At 38.5% G+C, this 17,440-nt stretch overlaps 1 protein-coding gene across 3 annotated transcripts in view; it reads left to right on the top strand.

Annotated features, from left to right (window-relative positions):
* MAP3K9 (mitogen-activated protein kinase kinase kinase 9) overlaps positions 1-17,440 on the top strand; it is a 58,260-nt gene that overhangs the window by 10,102 nt on the left and 30,718 nt on the right. The gene's annotated exons all lie outside the window — the stretch shown is intronic.

The following is a 17,440-nucleotide window of genomic DNA, read 5'->3' on the forward strand; positions in this document are numbered from 1 at the left end:
CACAAGAGAAAGAAGATAACCCAGGAAGGCTGTTTTGTTCTGTTCTGTGAGGAGGATATAAGTATTTATTTTTTTATTTGTTTGGCACTTGATTCAAGAGATTCAATTTTTTCCATATGAAACTTAATCTTATTAATTGGACAGAATCCTCTCTAGTTTCTTTTTTGTCTCTTCATCTGGTGATATTGCTAACCTTTCCCTCTTCAGATACGTGTTGGTGTTCCTCTAAGTGTATGATAGCAGGATTGATAGTAGGCCTCTCCCAGTGTGAAAACTCCTAAATAATCTAAATTCCGATCCAAAACAAAAAAAAAAGGGCAACTAGGAATGCTCTCTGAAGTCTGTATCACTGTGTGTTTAACTCACCTCTTGCAATTTCCCTTTCTCTTAACTTTTCTGTGATGTGAGTCTTATTTCTGGACAGAAGAAGGTGCTTGGCATGTAGAGCTTAGGATCAAAAATGGCAGACCTGTTGGTTTTAGTGAAGTATTGTAAATTATGAAGCTTGTCCTATTTGTTTCTATTTGTCTGTAAATGTTCAATATGCCAGCATTACTATAGGAATAATGCCAGTTAACTAATGCTGCAGAGAACTTGCAAAAGCATATTTGCTCTTTTTTTTGACTGGGTCAGCAAAATACGCTTGTTATTTGGACTATGTTGAAAGATTTTGCTGAGGGTGTTCATGCCAGTTAGCAAAGTGCTTTATAAAAGTCACCATGTTTGTGTTCCACAATGTGGCACAGAAGATTAGCAGGAAAGTGACATGGCTGCAGTCAAAGAATGAGGTAAAGACAGAGCTCAAAATAACACCCCACAATTCTGATTCAATCAAGTCGGTAGTTCTTCCGTTCTAGTTCTTTAAAGGTGTTTACCTCACCTAGTTTTTTGACCACCAAATTAAGCTTGTGGTAATTTGAGATTCCATGCCTTAGCTTTCTGAAGAATTCCAAACTTGGCTGTAGCTTTGGGTTTTGTTTTATGGAGTTGTTAAGCCTTTTTCTGTTCATAAAGGTGCTACTAGAGCTGACTTTTGCATGGTCTCTGGGCAGTTGCTCCTACAACTTAAAATATTCCTTGTTCCTTATTGTTTTTAAAGTATGGGCAGAATTTAGAAACAGGGATTCCTTATGACTCGTTCAAATCCAGCTCAAGGACAACAGGACTTGAATGTTATGTATCAATCTTGATAGTGTGCAATTCATTATCTCATTCCATGTTGCAGCATTCACTTCCAAATCCATTCATAATTGATGCTTTCTTGTTTTTTTCATAGAATCATAGAATAACCAGGTTGGAAGAGACCCACAGGATCATCAAGTCCAACCATTCCTATCAAACACTAAACCATGCCCCTTAGCACCTCGTCCACCTGTGCCTTAAACACCTCCAGGGAAGGTGAATCAACCACCTCCCTGGGCAGCCTGTTCCAGTGCCCAATGACCCTTTCTGTGAAAAATTTTTTCCTGATGTCCAGCCTAAACCTCCCCTGGAGAAGCTTGAGGCCATTTCCTCTTGTCCTGTCCCCTGTCACTTGGAAGAAGAGGCCAGCACCCTCCTCTCTACAACGTCCTTTCAGGTAGTTATAGAGAGCAATGAGGTCTCCCCTTAGCCTCCTCTTCTCCAGGCTAAACAACCCCAGCTCTCTCAGACGTTCCTCATAAGGCCTTTCAGAGAAATCCTTAATGTAAACCTCTGTCTGGTAGTGTCGTGGAGGAGGTCTCTTCCAGGGTCATCTTAAAATATTTCAACAGAGCAGTTTGGAAGTTTGTGCTGTTGTTGCTGCTTCTGGTACTTCAGTGTAATTTGCTGACTAATTCTCCAATGTTGTACCTACTATCATAATGGATTTCCAATGCCAATGCAGTTAATGAGTGTGAGCAATGCTTCATGTAAAGTATAGTGAAACTATTTCAGTGGCATCTGAATGCTTTACGGTGTGTGAATACTTGATTTGGATTTAGTTGGGTGGTCCTTGCCCTCTAAGAGGAAAGGGATAAGAATGTGAGATTTGGGAGTGGATGGGGATGAAAAAGTTGAGAGAGAAATTTTATGCAGATGTTCTCCAGTTCAGTTCAAGGAACAAAAATCAGGAAACCTCTTGATCATTACTTTTTTTTTTTTTTTTTTTAGATCTGCATTACAGTAGAAACAAGCCTTTCAAACAGCCTAAATGTACTCCTGAGGGTGATTAAAGATGACTTTTCTGGTTCTTGTCTTAAGCAGTTATCTGATTTTATGGGCATGCTATACAATATTGCTAATGGTGTATAACTCCTAGTTCTAGTTACTCTGCTTGGTTCTCTGTTTCCCCAGAGTATCAGCCTTTGTGCTGATATCCTGGTCACTTGTATTGTGGTTAAAAAATTCCAGCTGACTACAATAAAAAGTTATGTACATGGTAATACGATGATGAAATTCATGCCAGTAATGCTACAACTTTTTGTTGAAGAGAATGAAAAAAAAAATTAATTTCATGTGTTGTTAGTTCAGAAATGCACATTATCCCTGAAAATGGTGCTAATTTTTAAGCTGCTGAGACATTGTGAAATAACAGAAATAAGGTCACTGTTTACTTTGGTTTTTTAATTAAGTTGTCTAAATTAGTGTGTAGCTGCTTTCCTTTCTGAGAGGTTTGAGAGATGTTTTCATGTTGCAGTCTTATTTTCAGTATATTTTAGTAGATTTCTGAGATGTCCTAAATAAAAATAGATATTCTCTAAGTGGTTTGGTTTAGTTGAATATGAATTGATGTTTTCACTGTTAAGTGCAAGTCAGAAATAGAATGACTTTATAGAATAAGCTTATGTCCACAAGAATGCTTTGTATTCTCCTGCTCCCACAAAGTAACAAAGAGGCAATTTAACAAATGGAATGCCTTATCTTTCTAGACAAGAATGGAAAGAGTTACTCTAATTTTGAAGAAATGAAGTTGTCTATTACTTTTTAAATCCTCGCTAATATCCTTTTCATGTCTTGGTGCCACTGCATATATTTTTCTGCAGGGTTCTTTCTGCTCCTAAGAGAAAATTAACCATGAGCTAAGACACTAAGCACCTTCTCTAAATTGTGCACACAGACCCATAGAACAGCTATGAGCAGACCTGAGCAACATCATGGAGGAGGTGTCCTTAGACATCTGTGTGCTGCTCCCATTAATTCAGTGTCTGACTGTCTGAGACAGAGCTGGGATAAATCTGTGTTTTGTGAAACTTCTAAGTAGCAAGTCAAGAGTGAGAACAGGATTGTTGTGGCATTTCTGGGAAGCTAGCAAAACCTTTTCAGGTCCACTTTTTTGTGCTTGGGGTGGGTATTGCTCCCACATCAATAAACTTAATTGAATGTTGAGAGATTTTTGTCAGTACCTTCACTTTTGCTTTTCTCATCAAATAATTCGTTCAGAATTTCAACCTATTTGAAGCAAGCAAACTCACTCTTGGAGCATCAAAAATTAAGCACAGTCTTGCTCTTCAAAGTGTTGGTTCATCATCCAAGATGTTTCCTTAATTTTAATCAATATCCTATTTTGAAGATGGTGCATATTCTCTTATGACAAGACAAGGAAAGTCTGTTGGAAAGAATACAGGATATAGCAGGTGATTTTTAAGTAGATGCTTTTTGATACGTTTACTTTCTGATTCTAGGACAGTTCCAGTTAAACTGGTACGACTTTGATTTCCAAAAGGTTGCTGAATTGACTGGCATATGTAATAATTGCTTCTTAATTGTCTGACTGCTTGTGGGAGGCTAAATTCGGCCTTCCTCAGACCTGAACTTTTCCCAGGTTTGGAAAAGGAATAGTAACAGAACCTCATGCACTAAGGAGAGAAACTATCATAATGTATGAGGATTTATAGTTATGTTGTTTAGTTCCATCAGTGCTTTTTAACACTGGGGAGATCTCACTCCTATGTTATTAAATCTTTGGGTCCCAGTCTGTAGAAAAGTCGTTATGGTGTTAATGGCAGGAACATGCAGCATAGTTTAGGATTCTCTTCAGAGGGAAGTAGCCAGAGGATAGATAGCCCTCCAGTGATCACTTTGTAATTGTACCACACCCAGTCCTTCCACTCTGCTTCCTAAAAGCTTTGTTCTATTACTCAGGCATTTATTATAACAGCATTTTTTAATTAAAAACAAAAATACCCTTCTGAACCACCAAACTTTAAATGCACATATCGATTCAAAAACTATCTCTGAAATCCTGTATGTGTTTTGAATGCTCTGCTATCTAAGTCCTGGATGATTTTTGAGGCTACAAGCCAAGCCCCTGGGTAGCTGTACGTCTTCCTCTGATGCTTCATCAAGCAAGCTTCTGGAATTTGCTTGGGCTGTTGATAAATGTTAAGATTTGCTGCTTGTATTACAGCTGAAAATATTAATTTAAAATGTGAGCATGGCTTCAGCCTTGCTGATTTATAATTTATAGACTTACTGTTTAGCTGTCTAGTCTGTGTGCCAATAGCTCCATTACTAGTAACAGGTGAATACTTCTGCCACTAAGATTCTGCTTATCATAACAATTGCTGTGCTTAAATTGAGGATTCCTGGTGGGTTCATGGGGCACTATAAAGAAGTGCCACAATGGAAAAGATGGTATGTATACAATCTGTAAAGATTGTATGTATATGGTCAATGGGATATGTGTGAACTGGGCCATGTGGTCCACCTGCCACAAAAGTATGTTAGAGCGCTTCCTTGTGTTTGGCCTCTTTTCAGACAGTCTCTTGAGTGACAAGTACTGAGTGCTATTAATGTGATTCTACTTTTCCCTTTCTTTTTTCTTTGTTGCCTAATGTAGTTCTTGATTTGTGTCAGGCTTTCAAACTGATATGGCAAAGCACTATTGGGTACAGATGTAATTATATTTTATTCCTTGGAGTATTTACCTGATTAATGAAGAGTAAAATAATCTATGCCTGAGCTAAAAGTTGTTCCAATGTGAAGCAGTGTAGTAATAGTCTGAAACCAGGGCTGAACAGCTCTTGTTTTTCCAGAAACTCACCTGCATGTTCTCCAGGAGCATTCAAATTGTTTTATACCAGACTGCTTAAGTGATGAAACTTTTTTGCAGCTTGCCTAGGTGAAAGGATCCATTCTAAATATATAGTGGCTCTGGAGGCCTTTGCTATCCCCTCCCCCATTATGCATTAGCTCTTTAAGAGTTACTGTACTGCATGGCTTAAAATCCAAGAACTGCTATACTGTCACATCCATCACTTCCTCTAGGTTGATAGAAGAGGACAGTTGGTGAGCTTTATGGATTTGCTAAACCCTCATGAATACCCAATAATTAAAAAGCTTTTGCATCTAAGGTATATATTTTTTAAAACATCTTGTTCTTGGCTGGTTAGTAATAAAAGAGAGAATTTGCTTATCACTAGAGACGATGTTTCTATTACTTCTTTTTCCTTCTAAGATGTTAAATTTTGAGTGAGTCTTTAATTCTGTGCTCTACAGGATCTTATGTAACGCTTAGGCTTCTATACCGCAAACAGATAAAGATGCAGTCCTACTGAAACGAATGGCAGAGTACCCAACACAAGATGGGTAAAGGCTGCATGCGGAAAGCCCAGACTCAGTCCATGTGCAGGACTGTTAATCGCTTTAAGTACTTTGAATGCAGGATCAAGAGCAGATTGCTCATTATCTGGATACTTGTGAAGCAAAGCTGTGCAGGATGACTATGGAAAGTAGGGCTAAAATTGCAAATTAGATTTTGGCAAACTGCTACAATATGATGTCTCATTTTGGAGCAAGTTTAAATTCTTTCCCAAGAGCTTATTACTGTCCTCAAGGCAGTATGCCAGTGTACTGCCAATTGGACTTAATAATTAAAAAAAGGAACACCTGGAAAACTCAGTCCCTCATTGCCTTTGCAATAACATTGCTTTTTTGACTTGTTAGGCAAACTACAGGCTTACTAGCTAGCTTCTGGATCTCTGAGACTGTCACACTCACAATGCAGCAGCATGAAGCAAAATGTTGAGGGCGTTTTCTTATGTAGCAACCAGTATTTCCTACTACCATCTTGGGAAGTTTTGCTTATTCATGGGGAAGCAAAATGAGATTGCAACACAGAAGTTCAGTGAAGCCGTTTTCTGTTTAAGAGCATTTTTTTTTAATCTATATGTACTTTTATCCATCAAATAGACCTTCACAATAACTGTAGGACTATGGTGAGTATATGCTATTATAGTACCTTCTAAATAAGAAGCCTGAAATTTTCAGGACGTATTGTATTTCTTCAGAGTACAGTTGAAATTTTTATTAATTTTTCAGACCAAACCAAGTATAAACGATAGTAATTGGCCTGTGCAAGAAGTGAAAGGATGCCTGTCTAATTTTTCTGAATTAGTCTTCATTAAAAAAAAATAATCCACATTTGCATGAATTTCACAGCTGCCCGGTAGTTGCAAGTATTTGGACTGGATATACCTAAATTGTGGGGAGATGAGTATAAAAAGTATTGTAAACTGAAATTGGCTGTCTCAATTGTGAAATTCCAGGGTGCGTATGTGTGTCAGGGAAGAAATTAAAATATAAGTGTAGTATTATTTTAGTGTTTATGGACCCTCTGGCTAGGAGTAGTAGTTCTTTGAACGTACCTTCAGAGCTGTTTTAGCTCAGATAACTTTATTCTGTGTTCTGAAAAACAAACCCTTAGAAAACATATGGGGTTAAGTGAGGAGATTCTTTGTTCAAGACAAGGTTTCCTGTAGCAGATTGGCTTGGTTTTGGAAATGTTCTGCCATGAGTGGGTGGGAGAGTCTGGATCCTGTGATATTAATTAGACCTTTTTTCCTCTTTGGCACACCTTCAGCTTCAGTAAGCCTTTAGCTGACTTTTAAAACTTTTGTAAAGAATTTTTTTGATAGATTTGGAATTGTTTGAAAGTGGAAGTATTCTCCATTTCCTTCAACTGTATTGCTGGCAGGGAGAAGTTTAATGGTAGTACTTCCTCATATCAGTCTAAATTGCTTTTAATTACTACTGTGGAAAGGACTTGTGGCTTTTAGAACTGAAACCATGCTTATGTTTGCGTTTAAGGATCTCAGAGTGAAAAAAACATTGGTTTCCTTAAAGGCTTTACTCTGCTCTCTGTTCTTCCTGCAAAGCTCTTGCACCTGGGATTTGATGTACTCTATCTGATAGATCTCCTTAGAGTACTTCAGTTATCTAAATGGAGGAAGCTGATGGGCTGATGCTTATCCACTATCTGACAAAAATTGGATGATCTTGCATTTTGGTAAGTGAAGCCATAGTAAGCTATTCTATTTGCAGGATGGAGGAAGGAATAAGATGCTTCCAATATTCCCACCTACAATGAGTACTCAGCTGCAGCAATGGTCTTTAATACTCCAGCTATGGCAGGATGAGAATTAGTTCCGCTCTTGGTGGCTGCCTGTTGACCTTACTGCGTTTGAGAACAGTGATCACACAGTAACAGATGAGCAGAAGCCTATGGCTAAACAAGTCTGGTACCAGGCTGTTGTGTTTGTAGGTGGTTGATTTGCTCTGGAGTGATCTGCAAAAACACCCAGCTGCAGCAAAGATGCATGGTATTGTTCTGGGAAAGAAAAGATAAGTTAGAGTTGTATCATTCTGCATGAGTTTGAGTTCCTTTGCTGTTTTTCAGCCTTTAAAGTTTTAAGTAGTGGTCTTTTCACTTCTCAGTCTTACTAAATAAGAATAGATACGTTGAAGCAGTAGGACTAATGCAGAAACCTAGTTGAGAGTCCAGATGAGAATATGATTGGTAAAGAAACTTAACTAAGTCTGTGCAGGTAGTTGCATGGCTGCTTAATGATATAAATATTATAATTAAATATTTCTACCTCAAGTAAAATAACAAAGATGACATATTTATCATGTTTATAGTTCTTCCTCTTGTCATTCTCACCCACCCATCACTGTTGCTGCCATCTAGCTCTTGGACTGTGTAACCATCTGGCATGGCTCTAAGGGGACAGGGTGCAGCACAAAATAACAAGTAGAGGCTCTTGGAAATGGGTGAGTGGAATGGGCTTGCAGGTTAAATCCTTTTGCTGGATTTTTTCCTCATTTCTGGATATGGCTGCTTTCCTCATTCCTGGAATCTTGGATGACAAAGCATTGAACCCACAGCAGTGCTAACATTGGTGAAGACTGAAACAGGACTACTGAAGTGTGCTGACACTTAGAGGTATTCAGATATTTTCACCACCTTGGGCCTTTTCAGGCCTTCTCAACTCTACATCATCAAATTGCTTTGTCCATTTGGTAGTTCACAGTTAGGGCCTCACCTGGAACTTCCACAACTGCCTTTGTCTCTAGGTCTGTGAGTTCCCTTTAAGCTTATGCTAACTTTTAAGTACTTTCATAATTAGATATTCTTATGTTTCTGGCAAACTTTCTTCAGATTGTTCTTCCACCTCAAAGCACCGCTATGTACTCTAGCACACTGGAAATACTGTAAAGGTAGGCATCTCTATGAAGAACTCATAAAGCTTCAAAATACAACAAATAAAATACTTGTTGCTTTATTATCAGGTAGTAATCCTGCTGTTTCATGATCCATCTGAAATTGTAGTATTTAAATAAAAGAGTGGCAGGTATTCTGTCACTGAAATACTGTGTTGTAACAGTTAGGGAAGAGTTATATGGAAGTCAAATGAAATAGTTGGGGTTGCTAAACCTAGAGAAGAGAGGGCTCCGGGGAGACCATATAGCAGCCTTCCAGTAATTAATGGGGGCCTTCAGGAAAGCTGGGGAGGGGCTCTTTATCAGGGAGTGCAGTGATAGGATGAGAGGTAGTGGTGTTAAGATGAAAACTTGGGTATTTAGATTAGATATTAGGAAGAAATTTTTGACTTGCGAGGGTGATGAGGCACAGGAACAGGTTGCCCAGAGAAGTTACGGAAGCCCCATTTCTGGAGGCGTTCAGGGCCAGGTTGGATGACACTTTGAGCAACTTCATCTACTGGAAGCTGTCCCTTACCATGGCAGGGCAGTTGGAACTAGATGATCTTTAACATCCCTTCCAGTCCAAGCCATTCTATGTGAAGCCAGCAGTCATCCATCAAGTCAGATATGTCCCAGTGTACCACAGACAGGAAATTCAGCTTTTTTCCCCTACAATAAGTAGCCTCGTCTTCTAGCCTACTCCATTGCATATTTCTTCCTGTACACTTTCAGTACTTGTTGCACTTAGTCCCTCTTATTTGTTTTTTACTTCTCTCTTCACTTAATGTTTGTAACTATTTCCATTGGGCTAGATTTCTGTACTTGGGTGCCAGGCTTATTGAGTAGCATCATGCATAGGTAAATGACTTGGTGTGAACAGTGAGCTGGACCATACAGAGACTGTCTTGGGTTTTTGTTTTTTTACAATTTCTTTCCTGTTCCTTAATAAACGCACACACAGAGTCTGGACTGGGAAGGGGAGTGTGAAGTTGCTGATGAAGCTGTTGTCATGAAATACAGGTGCGATGGGTAGTTTGGTGGTTAACTGTTGTTGTATTATTGTAAGGTAATCTTGCTTTCCTTAGTATTCTGTCATTTTTAGTTTTTGCCTCCTAAGTCAGGAAGTTCTTTATTTTCTTGGTGTGCTGTGTGCCGGATAAATATGGAATATAACAGAAGAGTAAGTAGGTGAAGAGGCTGAAGCCAGTACAGCCAGAAAGTTTTGATATGCCTGTCTGTTCTTACTATTTTGTGCAGCAGACAGTAGGCAGCAACCATGTTATTCTGCCTTCATATATAAATGTGTGGGTTTTGCTATGGGTGATCATGCTGTAGTAGTTCCTCCCTGAATGTTATTCTGCTTCTGAAGTGAAGAGTCAGCATTTAGCCCAAGCAAAGCAAAGGAGTATTCTGTTCAGCACTACACTATGCAGATAAACCTAATCCTTTCTCTAAGCTGAGAAACCAGAAAAAGGCAGTTACATGATTGCATTTTGCTGCCTTGTTGCTTAAGTTTGACAGTGACATGAAATGAGGAGCCACTTTCTGCCAATCGTTTGTTACTAGTAACTAGATCAGCATGGGTTTAAGTATTTATTTTTCCCTTCTTGCTCTTCCCCACTCTTTTGGCCCACTGGAGAAAAAGAATACTTTCCTAACTGTCAAAAAATTAAGCTGAAAACTAAAATAATGCTCCCAAAAGAAGCAAGCAAAAAAAGTCTGACAGTTACCACTTTCCAGGGAAAGTTTGTGTTTGTGAGAGGACGTTATAACATGTCTTCTGGCTCTGTTGGTGTAACATGAGCAGAACAGAGGATTAAAGCTGCAGCAGTTTAATTTTGTTGCCAAAAATTTTTCTTAATTTCTCTTGTGAAAGCTTTCCTTCTGTTTACATAGTTTACCCCCTTAAACTGTCTTTTCATGCATATTGAATATGGTGTGGTGCTGGATGAAAAATGTGAGATATTACTGAGGTTTTATAAAGTGACCAACTTAGCACCTAAGTAAAGATTTGCCATGTTTGTTTTAGCGATTAGATTGGAAGATTCAGTGCAGATGGTTTACCTGTTTATGTAGGGTAGAGGAGTGTTTGGAAGAAGAGTAAATGGGTTTGAGAAGAAAAAAATGAAAGGAAAACTATAGAAATGTGTATATTCTGGAAGAAGAGAAGAGATCTAAACCAATTAGTGCTTCTAGCATAATTGGGAAGAGAAAAACATGTTGTAGTAGAAACATCGGGTTAAAAAAAATGTAAAACTTATCAACAATGCTGTCATTTGCATTTGAAAACTGCAATGAAGTTAAGAATATTCCCAAAACAAAATTTGCTCAGCAGTTTTAAACTTCTGACTGCAATGGCTAAGAAGCATGAGTGATACTGACATATTAGATGTGGTTTACCCAGCCCTCTTAGGGTTTTCTTAAACTGTCAGTACGAGTAGATCAAATTATATACGGCTTTATACCTGTATCTTCACCTTGTCGTAAGTGGATTTGTATATCTGATCTCATGTCTTTCTGGTAGATGCATAAGCAATGAAAATACAGTTGTTCCAACATCTTGAAAGAAGGTCCTCCTTGCAGTAAGACTTTGTGTGATCAACAAAGATGTTCATCATTGGCCTCTCGGTTGGTTCAGTGACCACTGAGTGGTGCAAGATGTGATGAATTAAGATCTCCAGCTGCCTTTGTGGGCTAAAGGGCAGTTGTTTAAGACTGATTTAACAGTAGTACCTGTTCAACTTATATCAGCTGCCTTACTAATAGAAGACTATTTCCAAAACCGTAATTTAAAATAAGTCCAGAGCACTGAGGTAATTTTGCACCTATAAGTCAATTGGTTTTCTCCAGATAACTCTAGTCTCTGGTGTATTGGGAAATTTCGCTAATTGAAATCACTTATACCAGACCACAGAATTTGGGCACTTAGCACAGATGTGTCTCTAGTCAAGAGAGGCTCCTGTAGAGATTAATTCAGACCATATATGTTAGACTTATGCTTGGAATCCTCTTTTGGATTTCCTGACTGTGTTGGGAGCCTAAGAAGAATGGCTTCTGAGATGATGTGAGTTTGTTTCAGACAAACCAGCTTTCATCATGATCATCCATGATGTTGGAGAAGGAGCAAGCAGAAGAAAGTCACCTTTTTGCACACCTACCTTGGCTTCCGTATGTTCATGTGTTTCATGCACACAAAACAGAATTTCATCTCTCTAGAAGTGTTTAGCAGTTGCCTCCAGGGCAGTCCTTTGGTAGTCTTACCTTATAGTTTATGGCAGGGTTGAAACTTGGCTAGCATTTAATCTGTTAATTTTTTTAACTCCAATCTGTATTCTTTCAGAATTCATTTGATCCTCTGTTTTGCCTATTTAGAACTAACCAGTGGTTTTGGGTACTGGTGCAGGATGTCCGCAGTGATTTTTCCTTCTAAAAGGACAGAATAGATGTAGAAACACAACAGTTCTGATTCTAAACATGCTAGTGGAAGTTCATGAATTGCTGGTCAGAGTTCAATATTTTAACATGAAGCTCCACCTTTGGAACCGTCCTTAAAGGTCTCACTAAACCAACAGCAGCCTTAACTCCTCCTATTAAATAATCTTGCCCTGTCAGGTACCCCACAGGGCAGGCATCTCTGTAATGACTTGTAAGAACATGACAGAACTGAAGGATCCAGTAGGAGCAAGTAGATGAAGGCTGAAGGAGATAATGCTATCTTAGAAATCTTGATCAAGTTGCTTTTTTTATTGCTTTGAATATGAAGGTAGATATTTTTCTTTCTAGTAAAGCGTTATAATGTGGAATGGTTTGGAGCCGGAGGAAGAGCTGAGTCGGTGTCAGATACCATTGTGTCAGTTGTACTTCAGTGGGTCTGTTTCTATGATGCCTGTTTTCAGTACAAGTCTTTGTTTAAAGAACAAAAGCATAAGTTGGCTCTGGCTCTAGAAAAAATAAATATCTCATTCTTCTTGAAGTCACTGATGCACAAATGTGACTTATGAAACTGAGAATCATCCCCTTTGGGATCTGTTATAACTGAGATCTGTGTCCTTTTAAAGTTTTGTTTACTTTCACTAAGACATTGAATTATGTCAAAAGCCTGCTTACTATTACTACACATACAGAATGATACTTAAAGTGGAGAAGGTAGAGAGGCTTCACCTTACCTCAAGAAGCTGATTTCCATCTCTTCCTGCTAGAATAGCTGTTATTTCAAATCGCAAACTATATGAGTATATTGGGTACATCATCAGCTCTTTCCCTCCCCCCCGCCCACTTAGTAACTAAGAAACCACCTCTAAGTGATACCAGCATTGGCTGGTTTAACTCTGCTTTGTGCAGATTGAGTCTGGAATGAGGAACTCCAGTTGTATCATGAAGGCCTCTAATCACACTCCTGTTTCAGCATCTGGTATTGCCTAGTACCCGAAGAGTATGGGAACTGGTGAAAGGTCTGGTCAATGACCAGCATTCAGTGATCTTTAGAATGTACTGAAGATATTCATGGTAAAATTTATCAGTCTCCTTTGGCTCTGGCATCTTAACTATTGCTTCAACAGTTAAAACAACTAAATCAAACCTTCTCTTAAGCAACTGGATTTGTTCTTGTGGAAATTATACTTCTCCATGTTACTGTGATTCTGAAGGGGTAAATGCCAGGACTTGCTGACTAAATATGATTCTCTGATAATATGGCTCTTGATTGCTGAGTTCACTCATGGCAACCAAGGTAAATCAAAGGACATAATTAAGAAAGGCTGTTTAATATCTGGAATGGTCTTACAGGCCAGGGTGCTGCAGTCAGGAGTGTGAACATTATGGTAATTGTCCATGCAGTGTCAAGATCCCAAGCACAGGGTATCTTAAATCTTCAGAGTGAGTTACCTATAGCTCTGAACTACACAGTAACAGGACTGAAAATGCTGGAAGGGTAATGATGAAAGCAAACCACACAGTGCTGCCTTTCCTCTCTACTGGAGCTTATGAGCAGAAGCTGAAGCATTGAATAGATGGAAACCTATGTTAAAAAGCACTGAAAATACTATGTAATGATGATTGGTTTTCTCATCTCTGCCAAATGCAGTTATTCTTTTACTTGTTGTAATGTCAGACAGTCTTGTTAAATGCTCTTTGAATTCTGCCTTGTACTGTTCTTCTAGTTAGTGTCTGCCTCATCATCAAATCAGTAAGTGTTGGCTTTTGGTTACCTAACACGCCCCTTTATGTGGTGCAGACTCCTTTCTCTGTACTTCAGGGAACTTTCTCACGAGAGTCTGATATGAAAATATCCTTGATGTTTCTTGAAAAGCACCGAAGCTGTTTTCAGAGAATATGGAGGAACATCAATAGACCTTTTCATTTTGAAGAGAATAGCCTGGTCTACATCATAATGTAGATAAGAGGAGGCCTAGTGTTTAATTTCTGCCGTTGTATCTCTCTGAGCTCAAACCTAATGTATCTCAATTGACTGTCTTTCAGCACTTGCTGTCTGCCTGGCTCTCAAGAATTTAAACAGTGGGGTCAAATAATTACCAGTAATGATTCTTGAGGGTGCCTGTGGTAATAAACTTCTTAATTCTTTGTGGTTGAAATTGCACATGTGAGTCATAGGTACCTTTTTCTGGAGGACTGATTCAGGGAAGGTCTTTCTAGGAGATACTAGGCCTATTTGGATTATACTCCTTTGTTGTCTGAGCTGTGACATTGAGATATGGAAGAGCTGTCTTGCTGGACAGAATTCATATAAGCTGTAATTAATTTCTCATTGTCAAATACTTATTTTCCAGAGGACAAGTTCCAAGTCTTTCAGGAACATATGAAGAATGTATGTGAGCACTTCTGGATTATTACTTCTGTAAGCACACATGTTCATGATACCCTTCACCTAAAATGGCTAACAATTTTAAATCCTAGTTTAAGCCTCTGTGCTTGCATTTGCAGCATGCAAAGAACATGGTATCGGTGATTTGATACATGAACTTGTTTTGCTGTAGCAGATGGATCCTCAGAGCTGTCTGAAGGGGCTTGTTAATATCTTTTTCCCCAGTCCATTTTGCACACTCCCGCCTGATCCTTACCCCTGCTACTTAAGATCAGCTTTTAGACTGTGCTACAGAGGAAAAAGATGGTTTTGAGTTGTTAAGGAGGAGTAGTATGTAGCATACCTTCATCTACAACTTTGCTGGCTCTGTGCGTGCACACAGGAAGCGATTTCTTGCACGAGCCCTGCAGCAACAGTGAAATGATGATTCACCGCTAACAACATACTTTGCATGTTCCTGCTGATTCAGCTTTTGTTCTTCCCTGATTGTCTGAAAACTAAGCCCAGTAACTTGGCTGCTAAACAGTTGCTCTTTTTAAGGCTGTGAATGTGAAAGATTTCAAATTCAATTTTCTACCTTTTTGTTTAATTGCTTTATCTCATGCAGATCTTTTAAATCAGTATACAATGAGATTTACTTCCTTGGTACAAGTTGCTTATTTGTGTTTTGCATTTTGGTAGTCTGTAGGGTCACAATAGGAGTGCAGAAGAAGTGGCTCTTAAAGAAGAGCACTGGCAGTCAGAGTATTAAACAAGAGGCAATAACAGGCTGTAGATATAGCTGACAAGCAAATGAGACCATGTTCACCAGCATGAGTAAAATGCATTTGCAGTGTCCTAGCAACCTGGCTTGTGTTCTCCATAAAAGCTTTTTAAGGAGGAAACTGAGAGGAACGTATAGATCACCTATTTACAAGATTCTTCATAGAAATCTGAGCAAACATAAGAGGGAGATTCTTGGGTTTTAGTTCTCAAATCTGACATGTGGGTTAGGAAGACTCCTAGGAGTTACAAGTGAGCCTGCTGATAGTGATCAAGATAACGAGAGCTGAAACAGATGCTGGAGAGAGAGAGATGACTCTTAAGACTAATTTTTACAATTCGGAGTTGCAAGATTATAATCCCAAACAGTTATTACAAAGAAATAGGAGAGCCAAGGATGTAACTAAGGAATCAAGGACTTGCAATAAATCCAGCTCTTTCCTTGTCCTTCTCTGTGGTCTTTTGTCATGGTAATTCATCTCACTTAGCCTACATCTGACATGAGAACAAGTTCATGGATACAAAATATCTGCACAAGTACTAATTATTTTCTTAGAATTTAATACAAATCAAGGTAATTAGATTTAAATAACCTGTTGTCAGTAAGGTATGAACAACCCAGCTGTGATGCCTGACACTCTGTCCTGCTATTGAGTTTATTTAGACAGAATCTGATCTACCTTGTGAACAAAAAATTTGCTTGTTGCTCGTTGTGCTTATTTATGGAGGGAACCAACCTCCCCCGCCAGGATACTTTCTTGTTTTGAAGTTTTAATTTGCCTTTACGGTGTCACTGTATATCTACGTATTACTGCATTTAAGTTCAAAATCAGATTATATTGTTCTGCCAACTCTTTTAGTAGAGTGGGTACGTACTATAAGAAGAAACTTAGAATGTGTGTTGTAGGAAAGCTTTCGCTCTTGCAGTTAACAAGCGACTTAGCCATTTCTCATAGCAATTCTTCAGCTGCTGGGAAAAAAGGGTTTGCCAGAAGAAGAGGCGCCACAGAAGCCACCTTCTGTATCTTTGTTACTTGTGGTGGTTTTGTTGTACACAGACTCTAAATAAATACACTTCTACCTAAACTAGGAGAATAGTAGCTCCAGGCTTCAAACTCCTCCTTCTGCATTCAGGAAAATGGAACATTCAGTAATGTTGGAAAAGATTTTGCAAAAGTAGCAAGAAGTTCATTCACAGTTTTAGTTGACCCACAAAATTCTTTAATGAAGTAGTATTCTGTGAATTCTGGAGACTTGTAGAAAGGGTAGCTAATTTTTTTATTATTATTATTTTCAGAAAACACATAGTTTAAGTTTGATTAAAGTAAGTGCAGCATTTTAACATTTAGGCGTTTGTTTATTATTATGCAGAGGGCTTCAAATAACCCTTTTTACTTTCATTTAATGGGAAATCTCATTTTGATTATTGAGGGAAAGAATGAGAATGAATATGTCTGCCCTCCCCACCTCCCCCCAAAAAACCAAAACCCTGCTGTGTTAGCGTGACTGATACTTGAGTTTTTTAATGGGCTTCTAAAAATGGAAGGTAATTTTTTTATGTACTACAATTTTTGCAATGCTTTTGCCTTTTATAATTGTTGTTATGATTCTTGATTGGTTGTGGCATTCGGGTTTTTTTGTAGTTCACACACACGAGAATGTGGAATTAGGGAGAAACCCTTGCTTTCTAAGAACCTGTATCTGTAATGACATTAAAACCAGAGGAGCTGCGTAATGATGGTGTATTAGTAGCTTGATGGCTTTTGCTGTGAAGTCATTGGAGTAATGGTAATAAAAATATTTTTTTTCTTAGTGGCCCTTTACAAAGTGGCTGAAAATCATTTTACGGGCTTATGGCTCTTTGAGTTATGGAAGTTTAGTGGCCTCATATTGTGTTGCTTGTTATATTCTTTTACATTAATGGCACAACTTGTGCAGTCTCTTTACATTAAGGTAAAGAGGATAATGAGGTGCTGCTAAAGCTGAGTGGATGCTCCTGGTTTACACTCATGTCACAGTGGTGTGACAGTACAGCTTTTTGTGTAAAGAGGAATATGTGCTTTACACAAAAGCATTTTTGAGTTCTGCCTCCAGGGTTTTTTTTCCAATTTCTTGGGTATAGACTGCTTTGCTACTGAAATGTGGTAAAAACTTTGGCAGCTTAACTAAAAATAGTCTGAATGGTGGGGAGGGAACCTGTAGCATGGCATGTATGATATATTGAATTGGGCATATTATTGCTGATCATTGATCTTTGTTTATAATTGTGACTTTTAAAAGAAAATCAGTGTGCACAGAGGTTCCACTCCTAATACATTTACATGAGGGGTATGCCCAGCTGATGTGTATCTGGATTTAAAAAAAAAAACCAAACCCTCCTCTAAGCTGTTCTAGAAAAAGATGCTATTACTG

This window comes from Phaenicophaeus curvirostris, chromosome 5 (assembly GCF_032191515.1).
Source record: "Phaenicophaeus curvirostris isolate KB17595 chromosome 5, BPBGC_Pcur_1.0, whole genome shotgun sequence".
In the NCBI taxonomy this organism is placed as follows: domain Eukaryota; kingdom Metazoa; phylum Chordata; class Aves; order Cuculiformes; family Cuculidae; genus Phaenicophaeus; species Phaenicophaeus curvirostris.